The sequence below is a fragment of the Euprymna scolopes genome, chromosome 8 (genome assembly GCF_053919585.1).
Source record: "Euprymna scolopes isolate OS-2025 chromosome 8, ASM5391958v1, whole genome shotgun sequence".
Lineage (NCBI taxonomy): Eukaryota > Metazoa > Mollusca > Cephalopoda > Sepiida > Sepiolidae > Euprymna > Euprymna scolopes.
The window spans coordinates 11,935,016-11,949,100 of record NC_136489.1 but is presented as its reverse complement, the minus strand read 5'-3'; the positions used below and the strand labels follow the sequence as shown (position 1 = coordinate 11,949,100).

Genomic DNA, 14,085 nt, shown 5'->3' with positions numbered 1-14,085 from the left:
GAAAAATATTTATATAGAAATCACGCATAAAATTGAATGTGTAATCTCTTTCCATAAAAATATATATTTCTTGACTAGGAGAGGTGTACATACAGATCTCCTTTGCAACAAATAGCCTAAATTTAGTTGCACACACACACACACACACACACACACGTAGGAGAGAATTGAATGCCTACTAGGCACTATCCTTGAGTTTCTAACGTCTCTTTGCTAGAAGTAAACCCTGACCAAATATTCAAAATCACAAAGTTTTTGCTGCCCAAATAAAATCTGCTCACTATAAATAACTCTAGCCTTTACGAAGAATGGTGCATCTTACCCAGGTGATGTTACCTCAAGTCATAGCATAAAGTTGGATACTCCACCAGATTAGATACATTCTTGTTCCGGAATTCAGTAAAACCAAGAATGAAAGATATACTACAACATATAAAAATGGTAACTTGGGGAGAGGAAAATTATATTCCCAATTTCTTTACTATTTCAGTGGTTGAGAGATAAAGAACTTTAATGGAACATTTGAATAACTATGTATCTCATAAAGAGTTCAAGTGTTAGCCCCAGGTAGTGAGCCCTTTGATTTCTGAGAACTTCGACTGAAGTAAAATAAAACAAAAGCGAACGCTACTACTATTGAATCATTAAAATTTTTAAATATATATATATATATATATATATATATATATATATATATATATGTATGTGTGTGTGTGTATATATATATATATATATACATATAGGCGGCAAAAAGAAAGTCCGCACTTGTAATTTTTTCAAAAATTGCAAATTTAAGCTTAATTTAATGTAATGGTTGAAACAAACAATACCTCATTTGATTGGCCTTTTATTCTTCTATAATGTTACCTATTCATATTTGACTTTTAATTGAAATATTCTAGTGTTCACGTAAATTAAAAATATAACTTCAAATTGAGGAGGCAAAAAGAAAGTCCGCACAATGGAAAATTGTTATTTAAATGTAACTTTAGGACATTAATGCAGCACAAATACAACAGGAACACAATGAACGAGTTAATATTTAGTAGCATAGCTCTTCTGCAATTTGACAGCCTGCAATCTTTTGGGAATTCCTTGAATTAAACTGCAACAATACTCCGGGGAAAGGGCATCACACTTTTCTTTAATTTTTGTCCAAAGTTCTTCCAAATTCGAAATTTTATCATTGCATTGCTGTTGCTTGATGTTATGTCATACGTTTTCGATAGTATTGAGGTCTGGAGATTATGCTCTTCCAGGAAGCTCTTGACATTGCCACCTGCATGAATGAAAGCATTATCCTGCATGAAGATTATTATCCAAATTCAGACCAAAGTAGGGTAGAAAATGCTCAGTCAACATATTAATGTACTTGGTCGAATTAATTCGACCTTGCAAGCGAACTATAAGCCCTGAACCATTGGTACTTATAATACTCCACACCAAAACTGAACCTCCACCACCTTGCAGTGTTAAAATTCTTCGTCTTTCCTTTGATGGACGCACTGCCTACCATCACTGCCTAACCTATTGAACTTGCTTTCGTTGCTAAAAAGCACTTTTGACTAACATGAAGAGTCATGATCTTCATTGCATCTGACGAAGTTCAGACGGCGCTTTCTGTTTTTTACAGAAATCACAGGCTTGCGTCTTGCAACATATCCTCGCAAATTAAATTCCTTTAATGTGTTCTTGACAATAGAAAGAGAGCACTTTTTAACAACATTCCACTGTTGTTGGACTTGAGCAGCCGTTTCAAATCTGTTTCTTAGGCTGCGGATCTTGATAGCATTGTCTTCCCTGTTCGAACTTTAGCACGACCAGATTTAGAGGCATCACGAACACTGCCGGTGTTTTGGTATTTTTCACAGTCTTTCGTACCGTTTTCTAATCACATTTCAATCTGCAGCCGATTTCTCGATTGGATAAACCAGAAAGATGGAGATTAATGAGCTCCTGACGATCACTAAGAGAAATTGTGGCATAGAGACTAAATGATAAGGTTGTATAACCTGGAACCACAATTACAATTAGAGATGCCTTGTTTCCTGTTGTTGATATTTTAAACTGATTTAGGGCGATAATTTAAACTGGTTTAAGGCGAATTTGTTGCTGCGGACTTTTTTTTTGCCTCCTAATTTGAAGTTATTTTTTTAATTGATGTGAACACTAGAATATTTCAATTGAAAGTCAAATATGAACAGATAAAATTATAGAGAAATAAAAGGCGAATCAAATGAGGTATGGTTTGTTTAAACAGTTACATAAAATTATACTTAAATTTGCAGTTTTTGAAATAATTACAAGTGCGGACTTTCTTTTTGCCGGCACTATATATATATATATATATATATATATATATATATATATATATTTATCAAGGTATAGGTATTCAAGAGTGATAACTCGTGAATTTAATGAGGTTATTAAGAGTGCTCAATAAAAGAAGAGCAAGATATATTTTTGCTACTATAAACATATTTACAAGCTTGCGACACTAGATATGCTAATGTTTTGGGCAGATGGTCTGTTAAATTCACAAGTCCTCATCAGACGATAAAAAAATTATGAAAACTGGTATCTTTTATGGAACGCAACCTTTTTTTTTTAAGTCGCCTGATGAGGACTTGTGGTTTTACCTGACTATCTGTCCGAAACATTAGCATGTCCAGTAAAACAACCTTGTTAATTTGTTTATAATAATATATATATATATATATATATATATATATATATATATATATATATATATATATATATATATATATATTATGGCTATGTGTGTACTTATTGATTCATTTTAAAAAGATGTGCTTGTTTTGTAAATGTTGCTAATGATTCTTTCTAGTTTGTGTTTTTAGGAATTTTGTTAGGGTTAGAATATTTTCTTATTTTCAAAACTATTCAAGTATAGTTATCAGCAGTAATTCTCTCAAATGCCCTTAAGACAAATCCTTCATATTCGTTCAGCAGATAGCTATTTTTATTCGTTCAGAAAATCCATGGATAGCGAAAAGCAAGAATTCTTCCACTGGCAACGGTTAGAAAAAGGAAGAAAAAAATGCTAATCCGAAAATTCCTGTGGGATTTATTTTCATGTTTCAATATTAAAAAAAGAAAAAGAGTAAAAAAGGTACGTGCCTCTTTTTTATTCTTTTCTTATTCGCTTATTTATAATTATGCAGAGAAAAACATGGCAACTTAACACATCAAACTAAGAGACATCATGTCGCGTGCATCATCTGATGCGTTCTCTCTCATAGAGAACATTGACACACAGTTTTGTTCTTCTTCAATCAATCGATAATTCCTCAGGTGAGATGAAACCCGACTTCCATGAACGGCCAGAGAGTTGGTATTTGGCATGCTGTATGCATCTATACTATAAAAGGCAAACGTTTCTATGTATGATTGTTGTTAAAACGTTAAAAATACTCACCAAACCGCTATATATATTTTTAATAAGTGTAAATCCTAGGAAAATAATATCTAAAATTAATTAAAAAAAGAGTCACTCTTTCGAGGTCAAATGGCCATTTATATCATTTAATGTAACCAAGGAATAAACACGATTTATAATGTTAAGGGGACTTTTTCACAGAGTTATTTTCCTTGCTCCAACTACAGTTATGTGCCTGTCCAGAGCAGGGAATCAGCTAAGTGAAGAAGAAAGAGGGAGTGAGATTGGAGGAGAGGAAAAACGGGGCAAGAGAAAGGAACAGAAGTTATGTTATACTTTTGTCTCGGTCGATACACGTTAGGCTCATATATATTCCATCTGTTTATTTTTTAAGATGTCAACACTTAAAAAGGCCCAAATGCAGTTCGAGGCTAAAGATTAAATATGAGTATCAGGCGGACAGTAATATAACACAGTCATGATTGTAATAATCAGAGTGATTGGGTGTAATTTGATTATTTAAAAGGCAGCTCAACAAGAATTAGTTTGCATTGGAAAACGATCATGTAGTAGACAGCTATGAAGTAGACACGCACTAATATGGCCCACAGACAACGCACTTCTGGGAAAGAAAATTTGCTCATTAAAATTTTGTTTAGTTTTAGGAATAGAAACAGAGAATGGTAAATTATTTTTGGATTTCATGATTGCTGAATATTTTAGTGGAAAGTCAATATTTATTACAGCAGAATCAATTTTTTTTTCATATTAATTTTTCTTGTCTGAAGTAAAAGAATGAAAATTAGTGTTTATAATATTTTTATAGTTTTAATGCATACATTGCAAACGTGGTTAAAAAATTGGAGTTGTAAGCTGCTATTATTAATTTGAATATGAATATATATATATATATATATATATATATATATATATATATATACAGGGTGACCACAAAGTCTAGCGACATTATGTAGCCAGACTTTGTAGGTACCCTGTAGCTCAATGGTTTCCAACATTTTTTATGGTGCGCTTCCCACAAGAAATTTTCTTCAAACGTGAAACCTAGAATCCCTTAAAATTTCTGCATTCACAGTTCGATAACTGATTAAATCTATTTAGCCCTGTATTTAATGGCAACTTAATAACAGCCCTGTATTTAATGGCAACTTAATAAAAGCCCTGTATTTAATGGAAACTTAATAAAAGCCCTGTATTTAATGGCAACTTAATAACAGGCCTGTATTCAATGGTAACTTAATAATAAGTTAGTATATTGCAAAAGAAAACAAAAGAAAAGAGTAGCAAAAGCTTAATTATTATCTAAACTTTTCTCGCTACGCAGGAATATCGTCTCGCAAACCCATTTCTTAAATACAATATAAGATCTCGAGAAAATATATATAAGCCCTTCCATAAACAAAATGAAAAGTTCATATACATAAATAAAGGTTCATGCCATCCATCCATAATGTTCAAAAATATGGTACCTTATGTTAGCAAAAGAATATCAAGACTTTCTTCGAATGCTGAATTGTTTGCACAGGTAGCACCATAATGTAACGATGCACCACATAAAAGTGGATTCAAAGAGAACATAAATTCCAACTAACTCATAATCAACAAGCAAATAAAAAATAAATAGGAGGCGGAATATAATTTGGTTCTTACCTCTGTTCTCACTCAATACTAAAACTTAGAGTAGGGCATTTGTTACTTACAGTTCTAGATAAATATTTTCCAGAAAAAAACACACACACAGACTAAATAAAATCTTTTATAGGAACACTGTAAAAGTAAGCTCGTCGACAATTACCATCGATTAAGTCCATCATCTCTAGATAACCAAAGAAAATAATAAACTCAGGCAGCTCCTGAAAAGCTAAAAATGAATGCCCATTGGATGACAACTGTAAAGCTGAACCCCTTTGTTCGATTGGCTGATAGGAAGGGGGCGGTGGATACTAGAAAGCTGATTGGCTAACTAAAACCCTCAACAGAAGAGGACCATATAAAAACAATAAACAACCACAGAATTCGCGCATAAGCCTGAAGAATCCTAGAGTGGATGAAACACCGCCGAATATTCAGTGTAGCTTAATCGCCATATATATTTTATAAATTACTAACTAGCTCTACCTACGTATTGAGCACTTTTGAAGTAAATACTTAAAGTTTACGCATACATCGATACTTTCATATATTAATTTTATGTGAGTAAATGAAGTAGTTATATATATATATATATATATATATAAATATATATATATATATATATAAGTTTCGTGGTTTAATTTTAAATTCTGAAAAAACAACATATAGAGATATATATTCGATTTAAGAATTTATTGCTTGCTTGACATTATTATTATATATTGCTCTATTTTTAAATATTGAGCTTTTCCTTTTTGGCTAGGGTCTTGAAAGTATTACTTCAAGTAATATCTATCAGAATTTTTCATCTGAATTCTATCAGTGTCTTATCTTGTTTATATATATATATATATATATATATATATATATAAACGCATGAAATATTTACTAGCTTGAAATTAATATATATATATATATATATATATATATATATATATATATATATATATATATATATATATATATATATATATATACGAATGAAATATTTACTTGCTTGAAATTAATATTTCGGCAGTATAGGAAATCTTTTGAATTGAAGATGGCGTATAGTACCGAAATTATTATTTTTAACGAGTAAATATTTGTATATTTTCATAATTTTGCATATAATTTGGCTTTCAAACGTATATCATATGTATTGTATTTTAAAATTCAACCAACGCTTTTACCACGGAATACACAACCCTAACACAGAGAGTTTTTCCCTTATAAAAAGGAATAAAAGTTTAGAACACGTGTTTTAGCCATATTAATTGTTAAGTGTGATTAAACTTGTGTTCATTTTTGCAATTAATCCTTTACTGTGTATCAAGCGGATACCTTAACACTTATGTCATAACAAAAGTTCAGCAAAATGGGCCCAACAGTTTCAGAGAAAATTCTAAAATGTGATATCGTCGTGATTAACCACTTATCAAGGCCCAGAGGCCACTTGGAGAAAAGGGTTATTGCGTGTGCAGTAATCAATGGGATAATATCGTAGTAATCATCGTTAGTAATGGAGATTTGGTAAAGTGTCTTACTTAAGGGGATGGTTTATCAGGAATTTGTTTATGTTGGACTTGAAGACATCCAAGTTGTAGTCAGGTGGGAAACAGGCAAACTAAACAGAGTTCCACAGGCGTGCATTTCTAAAAACGAAGCTTTGTTCATGAAATCTACGTTTTGATTTCGGCACAGATAAAGAGTGGGGGAACTTATTGACAGTAATGTCAGATAGTCGGATGTTTTTCAAGAAAGATTGGCGAGGGGGGACCAGAGATTGGCGCTCAGACGAGAAATAACGATAAAACAAGAACAGGCTCGCAAAGTCCCTTCTGTGGGAGAGAGGTTGCAGGGAAGAGAAAGGGGCATCCCCCACTAGGCTATGAAGTCTATTTTCTACTCTGTCAAGTAAGGATAGGCTGTTTTTAGCAGCTCCTGTCCAGATATGACAGCAATACTCCATCCTTGAACGTACTTGGCTTTTATATAGGTAGAGAATTGCATCAGCAGTGAGATCTAATTGAGTGGTAGATATATAGGAAAGTCGATATTGAACAGATATGATAATACTTAGTTCTCTGCACCTTATCATAAAGATCTATACAAAATTTCAACCTGATTGGCCTAGTAGTTTTCAAGAAAGAAATGGAACAGACAGACTGAGAGACTAATATATACTTTTTTTTATATTAAATATATTTTTTATTTTAAGTCCACCGTTTGAGTATACACACTGCTTGATTTTCTTGCCAATGGAAGTTCAGTTTTACAGCAAGATGTTTCTAATTAGATTTTGCCTTTGTACAGATTTCTGGATTCGGAGCTTAGAGAAATCATTACTGATTTCTGATATGTGATTTATTTAATCAACAATTTTCTTGATTGGATTCTGGTTGGATTCATAAACTTCCACGATCACTTACGATTTTCCAAGTTTTCAAATGTTTACGAAGTAGCGATTCTCAACTTTCTTTTTTTTTATTTTCTTTGATGAGAAAAGTCTAAATTGAATAAAGATAAAAACATGTTCTGTCACATTTTTCATTTTGAACATCTGAGGAAATAATAAATAATGCAAATTTCATTTACATAATGGAATTTTGTTTTATATAAATGCTATATCTATAATATTGAACCTTCCATTAACAAGATAGGATCTAATACAAAATATTTATAGTTGAATGCAATACCGTGTGGCTGCTTCCTGGCTAACTATAGCATGGTCATTTTCAAATCTAATGTGAATAAGTTCCTATTGAGCATTCTTCCACCATTACTGATCATGTTGCCTCACCATCTAATGCTTAACACTTATTAACATTCTTATTGTTTGCGACCATGAAATTCTATTATTCCAGATTGTACACAATCATACAAAAAACGAACACCACAGTCCTTAATCAATCGCCACGCATTATTTGAATTCATTTATGTTTTACTATCCTCGACTTTCCTTTATTTTACAGACTGATTTTTACAAAAATTAACCATAACATTTTTTTTATTCAATTTTCACCCCAAACAAGGAACACTGCCACTTTGAAGTAGGGGCTTCTATCGGGACATAAGTTGCAGGGATATTATGAAGGGGGAGGGTAGCAAGATGTTATTTCCATGGCAGGTGCTCGTCTGAACTCCAATCTCTGGTCCCCCCTCGCCAATCTTTCACGAAAAACACCCGTCTAGCTGAATCCACTGTGAAAAATTTCCCCCACTCTATATCTGTGCCTAAATCAAAACGTGGATTCCATGAACAAAGCTTCTTTCTTAGAACTGCACGCCTGTGGAACTCTGTTCCGTCTGCCTGCTTCCCACCGGACTACAACTTGGATGTCTTCAAGTCCAATGTTAACAAACTCCTAATCAACCGCCCCCTTAAGTAAACACTTCATCAAATCTCTACACAAACGTAATGTACTTGCAATAACCCTTATCCCTGAGTGGCTTCCGGGCCTTGATAAGTGGTGATCACTGTGTAAAAAAAAAAATGTCTGTTCACATTACATTTGAACTTCTACATGTCAGTGCAGTTGAGAAAGCAGAATCCCGGAAGAGAGTTCACAAGTCTAGCAGTTCTTGGGGAAGAAACTATTGAAGTAGAAGGCTTTCTTACACCTTGGGGTTTCTAGTGTGTAGTTTTTTGTTGGGTTTTAGAGGTTTTTATGTCGAGGAAGTACAAGTGCTTGTAATTTGTCAGAGCATTCACCATTAAAGTACTTGTAGAACAAGCAGAGGGATGTAACATTTCGTTGATGGGACAGGGGTTGGCCTGGTTGACAGTTCAGGACCTATCAGGTTTGCGACCCCCTTTTGAACCCTGTCCAGGAGTTGGAGGCAAGTAGCAGATGCACCAGCCCAAATGTGACAACAGTACTACATACATGGGCGAATGGTGGCCTTAGAGAGGTACAGGATAGTTTCAGGTGTAACTAGCTTTCTAGCGTCCAAGGATGGAATACTGTTGCCATATCTTGGCAGGAGCTGCCAAAACAGCCTATCATGCCTTTGCAGAGTACAAAATAGACTTCGTGGCTTAGTGGGGGATGCCCTTTTCTCTACCCTGCAACCCCTCTCTCACAGAAGAGACGTTGCGAGCCTATCCTTGTTTTATCGTTATTTTCATGTACTTGCAATAACCCTTATCCTGAGTGATCACTGTGTAAAAAAAAAAAAAAAAAAAAAAGAGAGAGCCAACCTACTTCGCAGAAGCCAAAACACAACAAATCACTGTCATATACTTTTAAACTCATTGAATTCTTACATTCCTATGAAAGAGGAAGTTTTAAGGATGTCTTAGTGGAAGCTAAGGATTCTGTAGAAGGTTTCCGCACATGAGAAAGTCTAATGGCGATAAAATTAATATTGCTTTTTTTCTTGGATTCTAACATGACTTGGACTAATGTTTCTTAAATAATAGTTTTTTCTATAGAAATCATTTCACGTCATTTCACGTAAGGAGCTAACGATAAAAAAGGGATAATTATTGCAAGGCAGAAAATGCCTTTTTGAAAAGACCAAATTTATAGGTAGGAGGAAAAAGGTCGACAGGAAGAGAGTTCTAGAAGCCTGCATTTTTTGGGAAATAAGCTACTGAAATAGGAAGGTGTATTACAATGCGGTATCAAAACAGTTGAATGATGGAAACCACTTGATCAGAGGTTCTCAATCAGGGGTAAATTAACCCTTAGGGTGTAAAATGTTGCATAGTCGGAAGTAAATATTTGAAGTACCCGATAATTTAAAATAATTATTTAAGAACATGTAATAGAAATTTCATAATTTTCTATTTAGAAAAGTTTTGATTTTCTTTATTTTTGTGATACGAATGTATGATACTATTTTTCTACAAAACCTAAAATCCTAAACAATAAAAAGGTTCCTTTTGGATTTTTTGTTTTCCTGTCACTTTATGATGGTCTGGAATTTTTAGTATGGAAAAAGAAGTTAAATGGAGAAATACATAAAGCCGAGGGGGTCAATCATGAAGGAAATGTTGAGAATGGCTGCAATAGATCGAGTCAAACGAACTGGAACAAAGTCAACAGAGAATAGATCAGACAATTCCGAAGAACACAAGTCATAATGGTATTTATAGAAAATACTTACGCTAGCATCACGTCAGATGATAAAGTCTTGAAGATCTCACAACAGTGGAGCTTTTGACATGTTTTGATAATGTTAGAATATTCTTCACCATAAGGTGTGTTGCATGTCTCATTGGACTTAGAGAAGAAAAAGTTCGCCTGTAAATCATCGAATCTGAAATTTAAAAAAATATTACAGACATAGAATATTAAGAAGCTAATAATGATATTGTCATGTTATGCAAAAAATCTAAAATCTTTATTGAAATTATTTCACAGAAAACTGATAATTCCTAAATTTTCTTACCATGCTATTAGCGTGGTTCTACTTGCATGAAGACCTCGAACCTGAACATTGTTATAAATGTATTGTCTGTTGTATTTCATAAATTCGTGTTGTTTATTTAACTTCATTATAAACATCTCATCAATTGAAACATCCTGTTGGATATCTATTATATCTTGATATCAAGGGGGGTCAACTCTGTCTATTTTACATTACAAAAAGTTCAAAACGCCTACACAGAAGTTCTGTATTCAATTTCTTTGTGAACCTCATAAAAATTGACTTGATGTTCTTCATTTACTCTAACCTCATTGTCTCGACAATAATGAGAAAATAAAAGCAAACCTTATGAAGTGTAAGATAATTATTTGTTCACTTTTATTTTAATTTTTTTCTGATTACAAGTATTTTGTGTCCGAACTGACCCAAGACTTGATTGAGAAAAAGTAAAAAAAGTAATTAAGCTTCCTCCTCATCCTCCAGCAAAAAAAAAAAGCATAAAAATTTTGATCTAATGATATCCGTTTAATCCGTGGGTTACCATTTTTATTTACTGAGATCATTACAAACAAAATTTTTATTTGTGGCATTAATTAAAAGAAAAACTGAGCCGATCTTTTATGCTTTAAGTTAATTTTTTTTCGTTTTCTTTTTATTTTGACTATCATACTTATGTTTAGATGCGTCTTTAGATCTTTGAGATAAACTTCCGTCTGTAGGTTTGACTGTCACGCTTTTTGTTTGAAACAGAATTTTAATTACTAAACGTTCTGATTAAATATATTCACGAGAGTCGTCCGTTTCTTTGCATATTTAATTTTTAAATAGCATATTCATAATCGAATTTATCATAAGCTATAGTAAAGAGCAATATCTATATCAATCTATCTATCTATCTATCTATCTATCTATCTATCTATCTATCTATCTCTCTCTCTCTCTCTATATATATATATATATATATATATATACTAACAGGTCGCCCGGCATTGCCCGGTCGTAAAATATGCTTAAATATGGTATTTTTATTAATGCAGATTTCGTATTTATTATTATATTATATTGGACCCAGTATATATTAATGCTTTAAAAATTAAAAAAAAGAAATACTCGTGTGCCACACATACATTTTCGCTTTTATAGATGATAAGTTATGAAAAGGAAGGGTTGTAAAGAGATAGCTTCGAATTTGGGGGTATCAAAACAAAAGCAAAATGTGATGAAAGTAAAAATAAAATAGATAAACCCCATAATTTATTGTACCATACCTGTTCACACTGAAAAAATTATCACAATATTCTGTGGATCTAAATAAAAAAACCTTGTTAAACTTTGTGACATATTTCCATTCTATGGAGGTCAGGCGCGAACGAACACCCCATAATTTTATGATACCATATTTCTTCAAACTGAAACATAATTATGAAAGTATGCTTACGCAGATAGACATGAAAAGACTTTATTAAAGTTTGTGCCTATTTCCATTCTATGGAGGCCAGGCGCGAACGCAGACCCCACAATTTTATTATACCATCTCTATTTAAGTTAAAACATACTTATCAAAGTATTATTATGTACATCTATATCAAAAACACTTTTTTTTTAATTTTTAAATTTTTTATTTTCATACTTTGTGGACCAGGCACGTACGCAGACCCCACAATTTTAATGAATCATCATTATGCCAGATCAAACATACCCATTCCTGTGTCTCGATACATCTTCTATCATTATATGTGATCAGTTTTCTATAATAATAAACCATATAGTAGCCTATTCGTGACCAGACACACACACAGACGTTCAGCTTTATATTAGAGATGTGTGCGTGTGCGTGTGTAACGGAAGATCATATTATTCTGAGTTTCTATAACACAAATCTAAATAATTTCGCTCTTATTTTGATGTTTTCTTTATAATATTTTTCTTTTCTGTCTTTTCCCAGTGTGGTATTTAATAAACAAAACGATCAGTTTCAACTATCTGTCATAGACCCGTTTTATACACACGCACACACATTATATATATATATATATATATATATATATATATATATATATATATATATGAGAGAGAGAGAAAGAGAGAGAGGGGGTAGAAAGAGAGAGAGAGAGACTAGTTCCACTATCATCAGAATGGCAGTACAAAATATCAGTGAAGCAGATGGATATTGAAATTTTCTTCAGTTTTAAATCATTTTCGAAATTATTTATTAATAAGTAATCTAAAGCCAAAAAGTTTTCCTTCGTTGTTTGTTCTGCAGATATTGATTTCCTTTGTCCAATTGTTTTATCCGGAATGGAATTCGCTAAGAGTTTGATTGTCTGGGACAAACTGACATCTGAAATGTAGGAAGGATCACATCTTATGAGAAGTCTCGGAAAATTGTTTTTCTTCACTGTCTAATGCACATTTAATATTCTGTATTTGATATCTATTGAAGGTATTCGTTCTTCTGTTATATAGGATGGATTTGTAATCTGAATCTTAAAGATAGGCTTTAACCTCAGAGGGGGAGTAAATCTAGACAGTATGGAAAGATGCATGTCGAACTGTAGATTTTGATGGTAGGGCTAAACTAAATGAATGGATAAGAGGTCTACGGTTAGTAGTTTAGAACAGTTGAGGTAGCAACAGTGTAGGAACAGAGGGATAAATAAAGATGTATTTTTTTTACTTGAGAGTTTGCCGCTTATTAAGGCCCGGAGACAACTCAAGGATAAGAATTAATAAGTGTTAGTTAGATGGTGAGACAACATTATCAATAATGGTGGAACTTAAGTAGGGTTTAATTATTTTAGATAACGGCTATATAATTGAAAACGGTTATGATGTAATCAGCTGGGAAGCAGCACCATGACGTTCTGCTCCACAAAGGAACAGTTCTAGGAAAAAAAATCTCAGCTCATGTAATTTTCGTTAAGTTTTAGCTACAGATAGAGAATGAGGGAAGTTGTTAACGGTTGTTGTAGCACTTACCATAAAAATAATGATAGAGCAGAGATAAAATCACAACGCTTCCCTTGTAAGAAAAGGAAGTCGGTGGGTGAAAAGGTCCCTGCCCACTAAATCTTGAAGATGGTTTTGTCCCCTGTCCAGGTAGGAAAAGGTTCTCTAAGAAGCCCACCCTCCTCACAGATGTTCCAACACTACTCGATTCCATCAGCCATGATTGGTTTAATGTCCTAAGTAATTTGCAATTTAAGTAAGTAAAAGAGTCCGTTCAAAATTCTGTCCAAATTCCCAAATCCAACAAGATACACCTGAAAACTTTTGAAAATGTCATTAAAGATAAGAACAATAGTTCGGAGAATCAAAATAATACTAAATGCATCATTAGAATTTTCCTTAAATTCCTTCTGCAATCACTTTTAGATCGATAGAACAACTGAAATATATTAGAACGTAAAGAAACGAAATTACAAAAATAGGAAAAGTTTTCTTCATTTCATAAACATAATGAATGAACGTAGTCAACACTCGGGCCAGACAGGCAGACAGACAGACGCGAGGAGACATGGAGACAAAGACACGGAAAGAATTCGACCAACTTTTTTCTGTTCAAACAAAAAATTTCAAGAATAACACTTTGTCTCTTGTTCAAAGGTAATGTGCTTAACAAGACTCTGCCGTGTTGAATATGTGATACACTGTCTTTGTCCGGTCACATTTAGGAC

General features: G+C 33.0%; 1 protein-coding gene across 1 annotated transcript in view; it reads left to right on the top strand.

Annotated features, from left to right (window-relative positions):
- LOC145283491 (HEAT repeat-containing protein 4-like) overlaps positions 1-14,085 on the top strand; it is a 2,203,577-nt gene that overhangs the window by 1,974,804 nt on the left and 214,688 nt on the right. The gene's annotated exons all lie outside the window — the stretch shown is intronic.